The sequence below is a fragment of the Passer domesticus genome, chromosome 6 (genome assembly GCF_036417665.1).
Source record: "Passer domesticus isolate bPasDom1 chromosome 6, bPasDom1.hap1, whole genome shotgun sequence".
NCBI classification, from domain to species: domain Eukaryota; kingdom Metazoa; phylum Chordata; class Aves; order Passeriformes; family Passeridae; genus Passer; species Passer domesticus.
In genome coordinates, this window is record NC_087479.1 from 32,011,266 (window position 1) to 32,032,902 (window position 21,637).

At 35.7% G+C, this 21,637-nt stretch overlaps 1 long non-coding RNA gene across 3 annotated transcripts in view; it reads left to right on the plus strand.

Annotated features, from left to right (window-relative positions):
• LOC135303024 (uncharacterized) overlaps window positions 1-21,637 on the plus strand; it is a 313,352-nt gene that overhangs the window by 42,136 nt on the left and 249,579 nt on the right. For all 3 annotated transcript variants that reach the window (XR_010364564.1, XR_010364563.1, XR_010364562.1), the window contains exon 2: window positions 6,173-6,256. This is a non-coding gene — a long non-coding RNA (uncharacterized LOC135303024). The remainder of the gene's footprint in view (window positions 1-6,172; window positions 6,257-21,637) is intronic.

Consider the following 21,637-nt stretch of genomic DNA (forward strand, 5'->3'; position numbering starts at 1 on the left):
TCCCTCTCCATGAAAAATGCAGAACATGAATGGAGTCTGATATTCTTGGGAATGTGTGAGGATAACACAATCCATGTACAAGAGCCAGAGAATTGCTTTTTCCTAATACTAGCCATTTATTTATTTACTTACTTATTTTTTAACCTAGGAAAGAACCATGACCTCTGTCTTTCCTTCTCTTTCAACTGGGATTTGCTGGCCAAAAAATTCCTCAACTATGGCCTGATTTCCTGATTCATATTTACAGAGAAGTACACGTGGTCCCATCTATCATTTATTTTCTCAGTATGTGATATTATCCAAGAATATTTTGCAGCAAATTAGAAATCCAGATGAGTCACTGATTTCAACAGGCACCCATATCTGCGTGTTTTATGTGTAAGAACATTTTGTACAGATATTGCATTTGGTTTCATTAATTCTTGAGCTGTGGGTTCCTCCTGTTCATCATGTTGAGGACTGAGCAGGTGGATTACCTGCTGCCTTTGGCTGGGGCTGTGAGGAGCATGTCAGTGATGCTGTAGTTACAGGCAGATCAAATTGCTCTGAACCAGTTAATGCTGCTTGTGCCCGACCTCTCGAGTATTTTGAGTGGTCTATAGTAGTATAAATGATCTGAATATATTCCACAGGAAATGTTTGAGTTAGTTTTTTGGTTGTGGAATTATTTGAGTATTGAGTCTTGTGGTTGTGTTTTGGAAAATGTATTGCCTTCCAGTCCCTGAAGATAAATCACTGAATCACAGACTATGCTGAGATGGAAGACATCCATAAGGGCCATTGAGTCCAACTCACAGGATAGCCCAAGTCACACCATGGCCTGGAACATTGTTCAAACACTTCTTGAACTCTGTAAGGTTGGTGCTGTGACCACTTCTGTGTGGAGCCCATTCCAGTGCCCAACAACCCTCTGAGTGAAGAACCTTTTCCTGCTATCCAACCTAAACCACACCATCAAAACTTCAGGCCATTCCCTTGTGTCCTGTCAATGGCTGCCACAGTGAAGGGATCAGTGCCTGCCCCTCCTCTTGCCCTCATGAGGAAGCTATAGATTGTGATGAGGCCTCCCCTCAGTCTCATCTTCTCCAGGCTGAACAGGCCAAGTGACCCCAGCCACGCCCCACACAACTTCTTCTCATGGACCTTCACCATCTTTGTGTCCCTTCTTGGATTCTCCATAATAGTTTAATATCTCTCTTATATTGTTGTGACCAAAACTGCAGACAATATTCAAGGTGAGGCTATATGCTTCAGGTATTTGAGGCTGTCATTTCTCAGTTCTGCATCTTTAATTAGATAGTCTGAGACAAAGAAGTTTGCCCTGAGATTGTTGGTGGTTTTCTCCTTCTAATCATCTCATTCAGGTACAGGTGATTTGCATGAGTATTAAAATTTAGATCAGCAAAACAGGAATTATGCTTTTATTCTAGAATTCTCCTAGCAATTTACACTAATTTCTCTTCTGCATGCTAAAATGTTCACCATTTTCAAAAAGAATAGCCTGATCACCAGAGAAACTTCAGAAGGTATGTTCCATGATGAAATAAATGCATTCATTAGTTTAATTAAATGATAATTTCTGTGAATAAATCCTGTACCCTTGTTTTGAGACCAGTAACCAAATCATTGCTGTCACCATGAGTCTATTGATAATAATTAACCTAGATCTGTAGGCAGAAGTCACTGACTTTGTTAAAGTAGCTAATATAGGAAAAATATTTACTTTGGACATTTTACCAGCCATGACAGGTTTCTTTTTAAACATGCATAACTTTGCCTTACAAATTCTAATAAGGTACGTACAAAATGTAGCAAAATTACAGATGAATGATGCAAAATTATTTAAAATATAAATTAAAAATTATTATTTTCTTAATGGGTTTCTTTCAAATAGTGAGAGATTTTACCTGTACACTGTCCTGAAGCTCCTCACCAGAAGGAAATGTTGCCTCTATAACTTCTGTCTAGCAGAGAATGTCTTTGGATTTTAGTGCTGGACTAGTTAAAAAAGAGGCCATAGGAATAGAAAACACCAGCTAAACATGGTGCCTAATTTGCATGCCTGGAAATGCAGTCTTGCTGAAAGGATGTACCTGATCCCAGCTAATAAGTAATCCTGCCATTTGCATTAATGGTACATCTCTGCTTACTCTTGAGTCCTGAGTAATACCATTAATGTATGATACATAAAATCACAAAAGTGATTTTATGTATCATACATTAATGGTAACATGCATTTTGGACTTTTGAATCAGAAAACTGAGGCTGTTTAAACAGACATGGTTTAAACTGCTGAGGTAACTGGTTTTTTTATATAAACCTTGTTTTATAAAACTTTATATACGCACATCTGTTTTGCTTCAGTAATTCTGCTACAGCTGATAAAAGTGATGTTTTTAGGAAGATTAAAAGTGTTACAACTTATAATGCTTATATAAAGTTATAAATTATATTAACTGCATAAATCACTAATTAGAGAACTAATTAGAGCATTCTATGAAATCTGCTTGCTGTCAGGAGATAGTCTTACTGAAATCAGGGGGATGTGCAGCACAGAAATGGTATCTGTGAACAGTCTTTATCAGCCTTGCAATAAATTTGCAACACTTGGATTTCACAGGATCTCCATGTCCTGGGTTTGTGATTTATGTAGATTTCCTAGATTTTTAAGGTTGCCCTATGAATTCAGACGTTTTTAGACTGCAAAATGTCATTTCTTGATGTTTCTTAGGTAGAGCCTTTACCTTCAATAACACAGTTGAAAGTTAACATAGCATGGAGATTATAAAACTTGTTAATGATACATGAGCTAAGTCAAGTTCCCCTCTCACTTCAGATCACAATAATGCAGAATGGATGATATCTTGCTGGAACTGATTTGTATCCTTGTTTCTTGTTTCAGGGGAGATCAGAAACTAGTGGTCAAAGGCCACATCTGAAGGTCTTGTGCAGTCTAAAGGAGCTGTTTGACTTCAGTATTTGGGGGGTGGGATCTGCAGACAGAAAATATCTATTTTGAACTCACCCATTGTTGATGTTGCTCAGATAAAAGAACAGGAAAATAATTAAATGTTTCAGTGAACCACCTTTTATTTTCTGCACAATTCTCTTGCTAAATCTCCTCCAGAGTTTGCCTCTGCTTCAGTGATACTGGTTTAGCTTCAAGGAACCCTGATAAAAGGGACTTTTATAATGCACAGAAGACATTTAGATTATATTTATAATATATTGACTTTGAAAATTAGTTACTTGAAATCTACAAAACAACCTTATTCTGCCATCACTGAAACCATCCTTCCTAGAGGACATTCCATTCCAGTGGCCAAATTCCCATTGATTTCAGAGCTTTGGAATAAGACTTGTAATCTTTATTCTGTTCATTTTAGTACCAAAATTGTCCTTTATACAGCATTTATTTAATTTCTATATTCATTATAACAACTTCAAGGCAATACTGAAAATATTGTTCATGTGCTCAAAAATCACCATAAATTCTTAAGTTAGTGCAGGAACTGCAAAGAAGTTTGGACAAATTATAAACAACTGAGGAAGTGATTTGTTCTGGAGACTTTAGTTAAAAGGGAATTTCAGTAAAGTGGGAGGATGGGGGTTTACTAAATACACAGCCTGTATACACAAATACATCCCAAAATGTATGACATTGCGGGGGACGTGATGAGATACTGAAAACTGATGGGTTTTAAACTTTTTAAACCATTCCATTCCAGCAATTTTCTTTTCTAAGAGACATGTTTGCACATCTGGTTGGAGGGGAAAGTTTGGGCTGAAAGGACACCCCTCTAACCATGACTGAGGAACTAAAACAAGAATACATTTCAAAACATACTGAATAGATTAGCCGTATGTTTTCAGTGCATTTTATTTGTTTTTACAGACAGAGAACAAAAACTTCTTTTACAGGTGAATATTCAGCTCCAGGATTTAAAGACTTTGTGTGTAGAAATATCAAGAAATTGCAAAGTACTGTATATTGCTGCATTTCCCTGTCTTCCTTATCACAATGGCTGTTTTTCAAGATATCAGACACTGTCCCTGTTACATTTGATACTGTATGCAAGCACAAAGAATGCTACAGTGGTACTGTGACTCTACCTACTTAATCTGTTACTGTCTTTAAGATACTGCCCTTAAATATTGTTTTGGAATGTCTTTGTGATGAAAGATAAAACAATTTTATTCCTTTTTATTTACTCTTTCTGTCAAGCAATAACATTTTGTTAATCTATGGTCAAAATATGAATCGAACAAATAACCTTGTTTTGCACAAAATCATAGAAAAAAAGAGAGTGGAGAACAGAGAGCAGCAAAAATGGGCAGAATGCTATAGAAATGTGATTATTAGGATCTTAAGAGAAGCCAAGGACCATTGTGAGCAGTGAAGGGATGTTTTATACTATGAGTATATTCTTATGCTCCACCTCACTTCTTTCCTTTATGTTTCCTTTCATGTGGACTCATTGCAACTTACATACAGATTTATTGTAAACAGTTCAGGACATGGAATGTATCTTCCTGTGTGCTCCCTCAATTAAAATACTTAGCAAAAAGAAGCAAGTTATGCATACAGAAAAAGGCATATACCAGTATTGAAAGCGGCAAACTGTAAAGCTATACCTATTCAAATTCTGGGCAGGTTCTGTTTCAAATCTGGACTAAAACTCCATGATTCATGGCTTGATAGAAAGTCAGCTGAAGGTGGCCAGCAGGAGAAAATACAGTGTAATTGTTGTGAGAGAATGCTCCTAGGAAAACCAGTAAAACAGTCCTGCTGCTGCACCTTCCCGCCCTGTTATTGGAAGGAGTAGGTAATGTAGATGCGGCTTCCCAATTGCCATAGGAGTTGAAGGCACATTATTCATCATTCCCAGGTCTGTCATGATATTTCAGGTTTACTGTTTTGGCTTAAGAATACCAAGTGGTGATGTTTGGTTTTGGAAAAGTCAGCATAGTTTTCAATGAATGTCAGAAATTCTTGCTTACCTCTTGGAAGCAAAACCTTACCAAGGATAATGTGGCCTCCTGTGAGTTAAAGGTTTTGAAAGAACCACATAGTTGTCAGGGTGGTGCTAAAACTGCAGCCTGAATTTAGTCTTTGGTTTTCCTTTGTGTCCCTTAACTATGAGGACATTGTTTTCTGTAAACATCAAGAAAGAAAAAAGCCCAAGTTCATTGCTGCAGTTTTACTGGTAGTTTTAGATGTTGCATCCAAGGCATTGTGGAATGCTGCACCACTGAATGCATTGGAATTATTCTAAGAACTGTAAATAGACTTTAGCCATTGTAGGTGGGCATCTATTTGGGAAAAAATATTTAGTATTGAGTATTTTGACTGTTTAGCAGCCCATTAAACTGCAAGGTAATCATCACCTATTTCCTAATGGACGCAGATATTCTTTTTATTATTATTAGAAGCATTTATTATGTTTTATAGTGTTATGTTTAATTTATTATGTTTAATAGAACTGCCAGTCTCAGAAGAGGACTCAGATGAAGTGATGAATATGTAACTGTAAAACCACACTTATATCACACCTCTTTGAAATCTGGAGTAATAGTGGGTTTTTTTCCAAACTGTTTACTGTCATGACTTAAGTAACTCATAGATTCACTATAGTAGTAACCATTTTTATATTGTCAGTGAACAGTTTGCAATTCTCATGAAGTGAGTAACCAAATATGATTTTGTCCATTATTTATGTCTGATATTTAAAACTCAGACCATTTGGATTGCATATTCATGAAGTTAAGCCTATTTTAGTTTTCTACTCACAGATGCTAACAAAATTGTCCTGATATGATCTCTTAACCTGCTGACTCCTGAAAAAAATGGAGTAGGCAGTCCCTTAGAGACATTTCACCTCCAGAAAAGGAAGACTTACAGAATCCTCTTATTTTTATTTTTTTTCCACAGAAATTGTATATTTCATATGTCTTGGCTGGTAATTTCTGACCTGTATCAGAATTAATTCAGATACCTCCCATTTATCTTTAAAAAGAGTATGAGCTTGTTAATGAAAAAGTTTATGTAGTTTGTAAATTTCTTCTATGAAATAAATCTATGAAATGATCCGTCCACCACTGTATGTTGCCAAAAGTCTCACAATCCAGCACTCAACACTTCATACATACAGAATTCTTCTGTGCTCCGTAGGTGACAGCGCATGAGGAGGTACATTAAGGGAAACAGAAGGCACCCTTCCTCATCACTAATATCTTTGGCCGCAGACACTGCAAGGTAAGGTGTCTTAAAATGGTGTGAGGCACAGTGTGGCAGTTGTGTATTTTTATGTAAGACTGTTTATTTTTAAATCTTGAAGGAAAGGAGATATAGGTTGCCTATATTCCATAAATACAGCTAGGTCCCTGGATAATATAACCTTGTGGTTGCCCAAGAGGAAATTCCATGTAACTTTATGTGATTATTAGACTCTGTCTCTCAGCTTGTTTTCATCATCTCCTGAAAGACTGTTAGGAAAAAAGTGAAAGGTTAAAGAGAAGTTAGGGATCAGTCTCAGTGTGCAGTGAATGCTTCACATATCCCCCACTTCCTCCAGAGAAGCTAATGGAAAGTAAAGTTCAGCTTTTCACAGCAGCTGCTTTGCACCTATGGAGGTCAGTTGTGTTTGTATGTATGAGCAACATTTCACCCTGCTCCCTGGGTCTTCATGGAATGGTAAAAAGAAGTTGAGAGCTCTAATGGGGATACATGGGGATATAGACGAAAGACTTCCATTGAACATTATGTTGCTAAGGGAAATTTTAGATGATTCAGCATCAAGCACTCTTTCCTCTAAATAAATATAAACTAATATTCCAATGGACCATATCAGGAAAAGAATTTACAAGCAGGTTTGCACTTATACAGAGATAACAGTGAATATCTTTTTCAGTGGGAACAAAGATCTGGTGGTTAGTTTTTGAAAATAAATTGGTCTTGACCTCAATACATTGCCTAAAATTGAATTGAAAAACTGTGTTCATAAACTTCCCCTCCTGGTTTATTTGAAAATTACACAATATTCTTCATGCTTCATTCTGCCCATGGTTTTGGCTGCAACTTTTAGCTTGCTAGTTTTATTTTGGAGCAGTTGTCAAGACACTACTTGTAGATTATATATAGAGGTAGGGAGAAATTTTCATCCCACTGAAGTCAAGGGGAGTCTTACTATAAAGTTGGTCCAGATCTTAAGTGTTTTGACCATCTTAACATTGTTTCTTAGTGAATGACAATAATCAGCTCCATGTGGTGCATTTGCTCCATTTCCATAGAATGGCTTGGATGAATATGTAACAAAAATTTTATAGGTACTCTACATTCAACTAATTGACACGCAATTTGCTAAATCTGCCAGATATTTCTGTGTGTATCTATAACAAATTTTTAGCATGCTGTTTTTTCCAAAATAATAAGTAAATTGAATTTTTCCTTCCAATGTAACATGCAGATTATAGTTTAGATATAGATTATATCATGCAGCAATTGCTCAAACTTTTGAAAGACCTGAACTCATTAAGATGAGAGTAACTCTCCCTTTTACAAGTTAATAACTTGACATATACAAAACAATAATATATCCCAGAGCCCCCACCACCTAAACAATTTATTCTATTAGCAAAATGTTATATCACATATTTTAAAAAACAAGATCATTAATCTGGATTTCTCTGAGGAATTTGACTCCTTTATGCTGTTTAAATATAGAAAATGTCTCTTCCTTTTATGTTAGATTTTGCAGCATTAGCCAAATAATTAAAAAATCAAACAAAAAGTATCATTTTAACACAGGAAGGAAAACATTGCCTCTGTTTGCAAGGCAAAAATAGTATTTACTGAAAATACATTTAAATTATATACTAAAACAGCTTGTAGCTGGAATTTCCCTTCAAAACTTATCTGCACAGAACACATTATACTTAAGCAAGTGACTTGAAGTAAATATACTATGGTTAACATTAAACATTTCCATTTGCCAACAGTTACCACATAAAACATCTGAGATCATGACTGTTTCCCCTGCAATTAGAACAGGACATATACTTGTGATATTTTTGTGGTAACCAATGGGAATGTTCTTTGTTTATGACTTCCACTTGGACACACCTTTTTGAAGAAACAAAACAAAACCAGGAACAATGCTTGAAATTTGATTGCAATAAAACATAATCCTAAAATTCTGACCTATACCTTTAGTAGATGGCTAGCAAAAATATTGAGGTGAAGACATTTTTTTATCTTTAGTTATTCACTTCAATTTCTATTTTGCAAAATACATATGCTTGGATATATCCAAGCAACTCAAAATTAGAAGACAAATTTTACTAATCATTGGTGGAAAAATCAGACACTCTGTAATCCCAGGAGATAATTCCAGGAGTCATATACACTGTGATAAATCTCCTACTCGATAAAAGTGTGTCAACTAGGTCCAGCAAAGGAATACTCAGTACCTGCTGAGTGTGCTACCCCTACTTCACCACCAGGGAGTGACTGTCCCATTGCACTTAAACAGACTTTCAGGTGCTTGTAGCAAAGATTTGTGTCCTTAGTGGCTACATTTATCATGAGAAACAGGTTTTTTTTCTCTGAATTAATTTCTTTGACTCAAAATATTGCTTTAGGCAATGAGCTGCTCTTTCCAGGTTATGCTTTCGTAAGGAAATGAAAAACAGCTCATGTTGTAATGAAAAGAGGTTTCTGATGTTTTCATCTTCGGGTGTCCCAGAAATAAGTACAGATGAAAAAACAGGAAAAAAATGTTTAGTCCAAGGGGTGAGTAAATCTTCATTCAATCTCAACCAATTCAACAGTTCCCCATTCTTCATATCTTGCATGATTTCCAGTGGTTTCAGATTATTCTAAGTTTTCTTTCACATCAGTACAAGCTTAAAAGATACACTGTACCAAATTTTAAGTACAAGCCATACCAATTACAAGAAATTTTTAAAAGTCGTAATATTTCTCTGAAACATATCTAAATATCAATTTTAATTGTGTAAAAACCAAACTGTATAATTACATGCTAAATAATTACCACATCACATGGTAATGTTCATATGGGAAATGGACCTTCAGAAAAAGAGAAGAAATGTATATATATATATATTATGCTTTCAGTCTAAAGGACTTCATCACCACTGAATTCAGTATTAGAGTACTAAATCTACTACACAGATCCTGTATACTCACTTGGATACTGTGCTTCTGTTGAGGGAGTGACACAATTAAATTTATAAAGTGATACTTACCACACTAGATTCTCCTGTTATTACCAAGAGATGTACTCTGAAGAACCCAAGGCACAACAAGGTGGGGAGCTGAAGCTGTACCAAGTATGTGCATACACCCTCCCAGCACTGTGCTTTCCTTGGGAGTGCTGTCTTTTACTGCACTGTTCCATCAGACATATTTAGATCTCACCCAAAGGATTTTAAAAATATGTGCCACTCCAGGAAACCTTTGTGGCTGAAATAAGTTTAAAAGAAGTCTGACAATTTTACTAGCTAATGTTGTGAAGTGTTGGCTTTTGCGAAAGTTCAGTCACTTGGTAGGTGTATAAGAACAGATGAACAAAGTACACAGAGGAAGGATTAATACCCAGCTATGATTGTCTGTGATTGTCATCTCCTGTGGATGTGCACTAGAGGCTCTGTCTTGCTTGAGGTGGCTTATTATAGAAACATAAATGAAAATAGCCTGGAAGCCATTGGGGTAAAGTTTCACAATTGGTGTTATTTGGCAGAACTCTACTAGATGTAGGACCTTCAGACAGCTTTTGTTCAAACCAATAATGAACTATAACTGCTTTAAAACATCAGATTTATTTTCACCAATAGATTTATTATTCTTGCATGCTGTAGATTTCTATTTATCTCCCAGAAGGATAAAATACATAAGAATGAAATAACCACTTCTTTAAGTCTAGTGCCAAGGAATGTAATCTGTATATTCAATAAAGGGACACCCTGTATCTCTACACATTTGCTGAACTATTTTACAGTGTTCATTGCCTGTGCTGAAGACTATTCACATGGGTGTCATTAGTTTCATACAGCTTTCAATTAAGTGTGGATGTCCCACCCATGTATACTGCTATTCAGAATTTGTATTCCTTTTAGGAAACTCAACACAAAGGGAAGTATTTTGTTTTAAAATCTTGTTTTAACCTTAAAAATTAGCTTTGTAAAAATAACATGGCATCATCTGAATCCATGTTTCAATATCTTGGATGCAATGTTTTCTCAGCATATATGTAAGAATCATCATCCCTGAGGCAAACTGGGTATGGCTAGATTTTCCTTTGGTAATTGTCTGCAGGTTATACTCCAGAGAAGATTCCTTGCACACATTACACTTTCATTGGACCAAATATGTTTAACTGGGCCTTTCAAGCATTGGAATTTGGATGAAATTAGCCTCTTTGGTACAGTTGCTGAAAGCCATCATAACAATGTGATGTATGAAGACATATAGCAGACTTTGAGTGAATCTCTCTTCATCTGTAAAATCCACAGAAAACACCTCTGTTCCATCTGACGTGTCTTCTCAGCCTTTTCTTCTGAAAATTTTAAACCAGGTGCGAGAAACCTTTAAAAGAAGATGGCCTCACTATAATGAACATAAATAAATAAAATGTGTCTGCTCTCTGAATAACCTGTGGAACAGGTGAGATCTACTTTTCTAGCGTAGCAGCCATGAGCCCTGCCAAGTCAACATAACAAAGAATTCAGGTGTCCCATTCATTTCTCATCCTAATATAGCTCTGGATTTATTCCTTTCTGTGGGCTTGAATTATAAATTTAACCAAAACAAAATTATCCTACAAAAAACCTCCTTTGCATGATTTTAGGTCCATAGATGGATTTCTTTTAATGAATATGGCTCGAAAATACATGCTTCCTACTAAAATGGTGTGGAGACATCAGTAGAATACAAAAGAATACAGAATTTTTACGAAGTTTGGACTGGCTTACTAAGTACAAATCTAATTATTACATCACTGCAGTGATGGAGAACAAGCTAATAATTAAAGAAATATCAAGGGATCCTTAAAAGTATCATATTCTCTCTTATTGAAAATAATTTCAGACTATTTCTTGAATGTGAAGGGACAAAACTTGGTACTTAGCCCAGAAAAGTGGGCTGCAGAGCAAAAAGTACTTCAAGATCTTAGTTCTGGTTGTCTGCAAAAAGGGGAGATTCCCTCTCTCCGAGCAGCCCTGTGCATCTGAGATCCATGCTGTGGAGAGAAACGCACGTGTATGCCAGCTGTTTCTTTACAGTCCTTCCTGTAAACAAAAACTAAAGTTCAAAGTTTCCACTGCAGCAGCTCTAAAGCAGAATAATGTGCTTTTTGGCTGGACATTTCAGATGTCTGCTTTCCAGCAAAGTCCCGACCAGAATTGTGTTGGCCCATGATAGTTATCTGACAGGTTGTTGTCTGTAGTCTTTGTATTTTGTGGATGCCTAACATAGCTGCTTTGCCAGCTTATCACCTTCCCTAGAAAATTTCAATTAAGTTTTATAAAACCTTTATGAAAATGATAGTTTGCAGAGAATTCAAATTTAAAAAGTAAAAGCATTGCAATCAAAACTTCTGAGCAAATTATTGTATATTCTTTTCTTTAAAACTAATTTAAAACTTTACTACCAATGTTTGGTCAGAAAAAATAGCTAACTGTAAAACTATCTTTTCATTTTCAAGGAAGTCTGGTTTTAAATTAAAATGATAAACATACATCTGGGCATTCACTTAGGAGCAATTTCATGTAACCAGAATGACTGTTGCCTTGAAAGGCAGTCTGAGAAAGACATTTTGTCAAAACTTGTGGTTTGTCTCATGAAGAATACATTAACTTCTTGTTTAAATTGAAACACACATTTTGAGTCTTTTTCTATTCACATGTTCTGCCTGACTTCCTGAATGTTTCTTTACACACCTTAAATCAGTATTCACTTGGTGTGAAACTAAACTGCCGTCTGCTGCCTGTGGACTCTGCAATACACCTGGGTATAAGCTGACAAATGTAGTTGCAGCTATGTCACACTTTTTGCTGTTCAAAGAAAACTTCTAGATTCAGTCATCTTCTCTTTTGCCTTTCTGCACCTAATCATGAGCCACTGGAATAGACTTCTCCTGAGTCCTGAGTGGTGAATCCATTTCACACAGATGGGGCACAGTGCTTTCTTTTGAGTTCTCAGGGACCTTTCCTGGAGAGGCAGTGGTCATGGTGCCATCTCTTGTTTGCATTCATGGTCAAAGAGTGCCGGTTGATCCAGGTTTGCAGATAAAAGTAAAGATTTTTACTAGATGAAATATTACAACTGGGTAAAGCAAAAAGCTTTCAAGCATATAAAATCTTCTTCAGGCTAGAGGGACACAAGTTTGTCCATATTTTCTAGCTATCTGTCAAAATATATTATCTCTATCTGCAAATTTTACGTGGTCTGGATGTGGAAGAATTATAAAGATTTCACAGTTACCACTCTTGGAATCCTTGTTTACCATTTACCTTAAATCACAGTGAACTCCAGTCAAGTAAAATGCAAATAAAAGCATTCATTTATTTTATCAAAAATTAGCAATGTAATTGTCAATTTTTATAAAAGTGGTGAAAAAAAACAAGCCACCAGTCCACGTCTAGAATTGATACTGGTCATAGATTATTGGAGATTGAATCCCGATAACATTATTATCAGAACATTAAGGTAAAAGCATCAGGGAATGCAGTTAACCTATGTTGCCAAGTTATAATCTTTGGGCCAATATATTTTCTACAACATTCTGACTGGCTGACTGCTTTGGTCCAGACTGTGGGCCAAATGTGAAAGCCAACAATAAGGAGCTTTCATAATTTGGACAAAATCCAAATCCCCCCAAAACCAAACGTAAATTAAGATGTTATCTATATACAATCCTTTCTCAAACTTTGCTCAACTTATATTTTGGCCCTCAACTCATACTACCAGTAAATGATAAAGAAAATACGTTGTCTTGATATTGATATTGATAGCAATATCTGACCTCTCTTACCATGGTCACTGTTTTATTCTCACACTCACGTTCTCACATATGCCAGTCTGTGCAGCCCAGAGCAGATTAGCAGGGGCTTGTGCAGTAAAGGACTAGTGCATAACTTTCAAGGATTCCACCACTGTCAATTCACTGAACATAATGCTGAAAGCATGTATAATTAATTCAACCTATTAGATTAATAAAAATATTTTTATATAGTGCATATGACATAGAAATATTTTCTGTGTATTGCAGCTGTAAGATGTCTGCTCCCTAGACATAATGGTTCAGTAGAGGGTAAGCAGTTAATTTAAGAATAACCCCCTGCACCAATACAGAGAGCTGGAAAGCAGCTCTGTGGAGAAGAACCTGGGAGTGCTGGTGGACAAGCTGGTGGACAATAAGTAAACCTTCAGTTAGAGACTAATAATTTATTACCTTATATAGAACATTTTAAAGTATTTGGTGTTTACAACATAGTACTTGTATATATTTATGTAATAGAGTTTTCTAGGGAGTTCTATGCACCTTATGGCAGGCCCTGTTGTAAGTAGATATGGTAGAATTAAAAGTAAAAAGCATGTCCTTTTTTCAAAAAGACAGTAACAACTTCAGATTTCAGGAGTATGGACATCATGCTGAGAAATTTTGAGGATCATCCTAATCAAAACTTTTGCTAAAATGTATGGCTAATGAAGACTTATTAGCTTGAAGCCAATTGTAAGTTGAAATGGTTCTTGCAGTTTTACTTTGCTAAAAAGTAAAGAACAATTGTAGGGTTTTGATTGATTTTTAGCTTAGGATATCTGTTTCTCCCTTCCCATCTGCATCCCTTACAGTATAGTGAGGCACAAAGACTTACAGTGGGCTATACAAGCCACCATGGCACTCCAACATCTGTGGGTATCCATAGATGTTCTTTGCTCTGTATCTTAGTTAAAAAGAGGAAGGATGTGATTTCATTGTAGCTGAACAGGAACTGTCTGTGCTAAAACTCCTTTATTTAATCCAGCCACAAAAGGACTTGGAGGAAGTACGTTCTTTAGAACTCAAAGTGCTTTAAAAGTGTGGATTGTAAATTAATAAAATCTCTCCTAAATACGTGTTTTCCTTTCTTGTTCTTACTAATTGCATCTTTAAAATTATAGTGGTGGGATTCAGCAATGTACTTCTTAATCCTTGTGAATCTATGGCATTTTGTGTGGCTGAGATTTTTATAAATAATTGCTGTTCAAAAATCACTTGAAATGGTAGGTTACTGCAAAAGACTTCATCTTAAGAAGTGTTAAAGCAAGAAAAATAATATCACCTCATAGCAATAATTCATCTTTTAAAATGCAAGACATTTCAAGTCACTGAGCACACAAAATTATAATCTTTAACTATTTTAACTAGTCATTCCTTCCTGCCTTCTTTACTTCCTTTCTCATATTTTGGAAACCAACTAACATTCTTCCTAAAAAAAATTACCTAAAAACTGTTCTTGGCTAGCTATTATGTGTGCCGAGGTTTTGATACTGAGAGCATGTTAATGGCCAAATTATAAGCCCTTGAGAATTAGAACTCAGAAGACAAACATTAACAGACCCTTAACTGCAGTAGCACAAACCAAGATGCTATAAATTACAGGGTGGTAGTGTTAAAAGCACTGGCTTCCTGGTGTCTGGCACCCAAAACCTTTTCATTTGCGTGTATATCAGGCTGTGGAGAGGTTGCCACTTGCCATTTGGCCAGTATTCAGCTGGCAGAGATATTTGTTTAAAGTTCAGGCCAATCAATGGCTCAGGCCTGCAACTAAATATTTTGTTGTTATGCCATCAGAAATATTTACCCTTCTCTGTTTTTTTCTCATTCCTTCACTTGTTCACTCTTCTACCTTTCAATGTGACATGGAACTTGCCAGTTTTTGCAATTATGGCCCACATTAATGAGCTAATTTCCATCTTTACAAGTGAATTTACAGCCAGGATAGCTTCGTGGATTTCTCTTGGATCATGGGCAGTACTTGTAGTATGTGTTCCTTTGCATGGGCACATGCTGTGTTTGATGCTAGAGTCAAAGAGAAATTTGAACACAGGTATCTCAGAAACTTTGTAATTATTGCCTCCATTAAGGTAGGAATTTATATGTCCTCTGTTGACCAATAGCTACAATATCATACTATTCTCAGCCCATGCCTTGTACATCTGTGACATAGTACAGGAAGTTTAGCATCTCTCTGTTCCCACATGCTGCTGCTGACTGTGGGAGCAGCAAAGCTTTGGGATACAGTCATCCAATCCAAGTAGGAGGCCTTGAGCATGTTCTTTCCCAGGGGCCTTTCCTCTATGCTTAGCTCTGGCTTAGGTGAGCTTTTATATATGTGAAAGGATTGCCTGCATACTGAATTGATATTTATCACACCTAGTATGCTTGTTTCCTGGTCTGATATAATTTTGTTGCTTATCATTAAGGGACACTTCAAATTCATTGAACTAACCAGACAAAAAGTATTAAAGGAAATGATAGACTAAGCCATAAACAACTTCTTCAGCATTGCTCTTGTACCTGTTTATTCCTTCAGTTGTATCTTCTGGAGCTCACCTGGACTCCATCCATATAAACAGCAGTCTGATGGAAAAGCCCTGTTCCAGAAATAGCCTGTGCCCTTAATTCAAGGGCTGGTATATATGGCCACATATGGTATCTGGCCACAGAGAATTCAGTGTGATTAGCAGTTGCACTCTACATAGTCCCATGGGATGCTGTACAAGTAGTAGGTCATATCTAATTCCTCACTCCGACACATGGTAGATTGCTTCTTATTGTTTCATTTTGGTTTGGTTTGCTTGGTATGATCTCTTCTGTTAGGTGTGGAACTAAATCCCTTGTCTTTCATTAGGAAAAGCTTAAAGCTGAGGCTTTGTATGAGAATAATTTGAGAATACACTCCACACCTTTATAGGTAGGGATTATCAGCTATTGTTCACTATTTGTAGTGTGTGGCATTCTTGGCATGTGGACATACAATGAGGTAAACAGCCAGGAGGAATGGCAACATTTCATAATTAACCTTGTACCTGAAAAATTCATATATATTTTCAGAGGGCAAGTAATCACTGTTACTCAATGAAAAAAAGCAAACAAATTTACACTGCTTATAAGGAAAACATCACATAATTGCAGCAATATATTAGACTGTGGGACAGCTTCCCAAGGGGAAAACAGGAAGCAGTCTGAGTAATTTAAAAAGAACACTCATAAAGCTCTGGAAAATATAATGTAGGAATAAGAACACTTTGGCAGAAGATGGAGCATATGCTTAACACATCCTTCTCCTATTGACTGTGTTTTTGTAATTTTGAGCCAGATTATAAACCTGAAAGTTAATATCTTTCAGTCACTAAGATCTGCAAATTTGATCTCAGTGTGATTCCAGTTTAGAACTGGACTCTGACATTAGAAAGCTGTAAGGCAAAATTTTGTAACAGGAAAGCCCAAAGTCAAGGTTATTTCTTAGTTTGAAAAAAATGAACAGGTTCTTCTCTGGTATAGGTATATTTTGCAAATTTCTAAGAATCTGAACTGAGTCAAAAGTGGTTTGGGGATAAAGCTGGAATGTTATGAATTTAAGTGAAAATTTGCCATACTCAAATAAAACCTGATTTGACAGTACACTTCAATTTTGCTAAAAGTCAAGCCAAGGGAGTAAAAATATATATGGTCCAAAAATAGAACATATACAAAAAGTCTAGAAAAGCCAATATATTGAATTTTTTCAAATGTATCCAATACTTGTATACGAACAGTACTATGGTTCCTTTGTACCAGTAATTACAGATACAGTTGTAAGAAAAATTTAGAGAGCTGAAACAATGCAAAACTCAAGCAGAGTTCATAAAAAGCACCATCATCTAGATTACTGCAACATTTTCATTCATCTATGTGGGGGGGGGGGGGGTTGTTTTGGATTTTTTTAAAATTTTGTTTTATTTTGTGGGCTTTTTGTTGTTTTGTTTTGGTTTGGTTTTGGGGTTTTTTTGTTTGTTTGTTTGTGGGGGGTTTTTTGTGGTTGTTTGGTTTTTTGGTTGATTGGTTGGTTGGGGTTTTTTTATAACAGTGACCAAAAAATTAAAATAGATAATAACTGTCACTGGTTAAAACTCATAACTTCAGAAATGTCAGAAAGGATTCTTTCCCTCAAATTTCCACACAGCATTTTAGAAAACAAAAATTATCCCCATGCTTTACTGTTGTTGCAGGAATACAAGTCATTCTGCAAATTTCAGAAGTGAGCTGAAATTATGACTTCTTCTAAAGCTTTACAGTCTAATTTAGCTATTAACTGAAGAAAAGTCAACATAAAAATGAGGGTAGGGATAGGCAGAGAGGAAACATGAGAAAAACCTGTTTGTCTTGTTTCTTGTGACAGACTTGGTATATGTTTTCTTTTTAGATCTACAAGCATTACATAGCCATAATTATAGAGGTGGACTTTTTTATCATTATCACTTAGCTAAAACTGTAAAAAAGATCAGCTAAAATATGTAGAATTTTTTTGCTTTTATTTTAAAAATTCAGAAGTTATTTGAATTTGCAAATAATGCCTATGTTATAGTTTTAATTATTATTTGTTCCAATTTTTCTCAAGGACTATCTTTTTCTAGGAACAAAATATTTTAAAAATTATTAATTATTCTCCAAAATTCTTTTGAACTTTTCTGCTTTAATACTGAACCTCTGATCTGTCTATCATTAAGTACTGGTGATAACATCTGCAATAGAGCATAAGTTCGTTTAAAGTTACAAAAGACTTTATGTTTCCACTTCTTCTTCCTTTTCATTGAAGTATATAAATTTGATGAACACATTTTGCTATAAAGATGGGGCATTTTGCAATGAACAAGAAAACCATTTTAGTGTAATGACATAGACATATGAAAGGAATGACAGTATCTAGGGAAAAAAAGAAAAAAATAAGAAGAATTCTATTGTGGTCCGTATTTTAAATTTACTTGGAAATATTGAGCACCACCTCAAAATAGAAGTGTTAACATGCATTGCGTGTTGTTTACAATTCCTGACTAACAGAGAGACTGGAAGGTCAGGAAATCTCAAGTTATGACACTGATTCCTTTTTGATCCATTCTATTTCTGCCACTCACAATTTAATCATGTCAGAGTTACATCTATTAAAAATAAAGATGACTGAAACAAATTGCAAAAATAACTTTAGCCCTGAACAGAAGGCAGAGACATACACAGCTATGAAGAGAACACTCAAAAAGCTAAACAGAACACTATTGGTATAAGATTGAAAACAAATGCTTTCAGCAAGTCATCCTGGGCAGGGCTGAATATTCTGCACAGATTTCTTTAATTTCCCCTTTGCTATTGGGGCTTCTTTTTGCTGTCCAACATCTTACCTAATAATGAGAAAACAAATAGCTGCCCTTAAGAAAATATGATCACATGAACCCTCATGGCTGTATACAAATTTAAAAAACCAAACTCAGTCCTTCTCATGCATGCAAATAAATAATTGATTTCCTGACATCAGTTAGTCTAGGAAACTGTGGTCAGCCCTGCCTCTTTTACTGCAGGCAGGGTAGAGTCCTAGTTTTGCCAGCTGGTCTCTCTGTAACAGTAACAGTTACTGAAGTAGAAATTAGCTGGACTTTCAATCTGTGATCCTAGAGTTAAATACTAATAATATGAATAGTAGTAGTAGTGATTTTAAAAGTCACTGCTCCTGATATGGAAGAGAATAATAAAAAAGTGAGACCAGTATGTGACTTTTCTACTTAAATATTACAAACTGTCTGTTGATGTGTGTGGCTAGCACCAGTGGTGCACAAGTCTCCTTTGGTTTTGGATTGCACAGTTTCTGTAATTATAGGAAACCAAGAAAATGTGCATTAAACAGCATGGCAGTAAAACTGTACATCAAACAGCTGAAGAAGAAATTTTGTTGCATGTGGTTTGTCATCTCCCTTTCAGATCTCTGCAGGAATATTTCAAGAAAAGCATTGTTAATGTTAATTTTATTCTTTCAATTTCAGTTAGGATCGGATCTAATGGGAGCCTAAGATGTTGCATAAGCCAAAAATGTCTGAACCATGGAGAAAAATAATCAGTACAGTTCAGAACATATGAGGATAAGTGTTGTTGGGGTAGTTTTCAGAGAGTATTTATCAAAACTTTATGCACATACATGCCCAGTTCTGGTATCTACTGAACATGTTCTGATAGAATATTTGTCAAAATCGTCACTATGATTGTCCATAAGTATGAAAGTCCCTCTTTTTAGAGAACTGATAATGTTTTAATTGCTTCATAGATTTATATAGAAAAAAGATCCTCTGTCACAAACAATTTACAATTCCAACAGGAAACAATGCAATTCAGTTTGTTTTACATCAGCTGGATTGACCATTCTGAGATGCTGGTCAGAAAGCAATAATAATGGGATGCAAGCACCTGGATAACTCTAAACCTCACAATTAGTAATGTCTTTAGGTATTCTGCTGAATACTAACAACTGAATGCTTTACTGAAATAGACCTTCAGATTCAACTGAATCGGAATTATTTTATTGATATCTCATGCATAAAAAAGAGTTAAAGAATCTGATTTTGTAAAAAAATGGCTTAGACACTGGATTTTGAAATGAAAATTAATGTACTTTGATAGCTTTGTGGAGTTCTCTGAAATTTAGGTTTTAAAGCAAGAAATTTGCATTAAAAATATATTTTATTTTGATATTTAAATAAATCCCCCAAGATCTGAGTCTGCATATAGAAATTCTGTTTGAAATACATTCACATTTATATGTGTGATTGCCATTTGAAAGAAGAGCAGGCATCAGGAATAACATTCTCTTACTGCCAAAAGCTAAGTCTGTTAGAGCCATCATTTGGTCCACCAGAAATGCCCTGCTGCAAACAGGGCTGCTTTGTGTCTGTGGAGTAGGAAATGGCCGTACTGAAAAAATCAGCAACTACTCAGCAGCCTTTTCTCTGTACTCTGCTGCCTAAACAAGGAAAATACTCATCAACACTTACAACAAAGAGGCTTTGGAGGAATGTAAGAAGGGCTAGTCCAAAGTCAGCAAAAAAAAAGGACTTATGAAAGACGATTTCTAATATGTTATTTATAAATTATCAGGTAGATTGACAGATTAAATAATTACTTTACAATTTCAAGTATCTTGCTTGAACTTTGGTCAGTTAAATATTAATGAAAATAGCAAGCAAATTAAGTACTTGTTCAATGAGTGGACAATATATGGACAATAACAACTATTCATGTATTGTAGCCAGACATTCCCCCAGACAGGTCCAGTTCCTGTTCTGCAAGGAACAGAATTTTGTTCCTTAATACAAAATGGAAAGAAGATTTTACACTCAAGGAGACAGACTAAGAAAAATAAGTAGTCATTATGTGTGGTAGTCAGTATTGTGGAACCATCTCTGAAATTTCTTTTAGGATATATAATGTCATAATTATTCTGTGAACCATAGGATGAAAACATATTGGTATTCCAAGGGTTGTCTCTAGAGGACTGCAAATGAAGACATCACCTTGCTACCTGATCAAATCCTGGTCAAGTCATTCTTGAACATTTTTTGCCTGAATGCAGCTAAGACAGTTTCTGAACTATAACTGTTAAAGGTGCCTCCATTTGCTGAACAGAAGGAGCAAAACTGGAGGGAATTAAGTATTTCAATCCCTTCTGAGGTGGTCTGTGCACCCTTCAAACAGTAAATTGGCACCAGGAAAGGTCTTTTCAAACCTTGCCTTCTCAGACATATTTGTCATGCCAATGTTAAACACAGTGTAGAATTTGGAAAGATGTGAAAAAAAGCCCTGTGATATAGTTGCTGTATTATAACAGTGAGTTTCTAAAACACAGCAGTATGTTTTTTTCTGTGGCGCAGCTAGCCAAGCATCTCACTGCCAGGTTTCCATGATCTCCTAGGGTAAAATGGCAATCATTTAAGAGTCCTTGCTTCTGTAACTAATAAGGACCCACAGAACGCAGAGGGAGGGTAGGTCTACAAATTTCACCTGTGGAGGAAAATGGGGAAAGTTCTGTACACTCCAGCTTAGTAGCCAGCTACTAAACTGGCTCTTTGTTTGGTTTTGACACAGTGCCTACTACCATAGCGGTACAGCCTGAAGGAATGTTTTTGCTATCATATGCATAAAAACATCCAACCAAGAATATAATGAATGCATGCAATTTATGTATAATACACACATTTGTATATATATGAGGGTATATCCTATTTTTGTGACCAGTTCACAGTCATGAATTCATACATGTGTGCACGCATATGTGCAATTTTGATATTCTGTTTCTGAAAAAGCTACTGTAGGACAATTTTATTAACATATACTAACATGTGGGCCTCTCAGATGTTTCATACAAGTGTTTCACTTCATTTGTACTCAGTGGGACATTCAGAATAAAGGAATCTTACATAGCTCTTCACCACATATACATGCAGATGTATTGAGCTCTCTAGGACAATATTCCTTTTTTATTTGAAAATTTCATTCTGCCTACATATTTTATTCAGTTTAGTGTCACGAAATTATGTGGTAATGATCAGAAACTC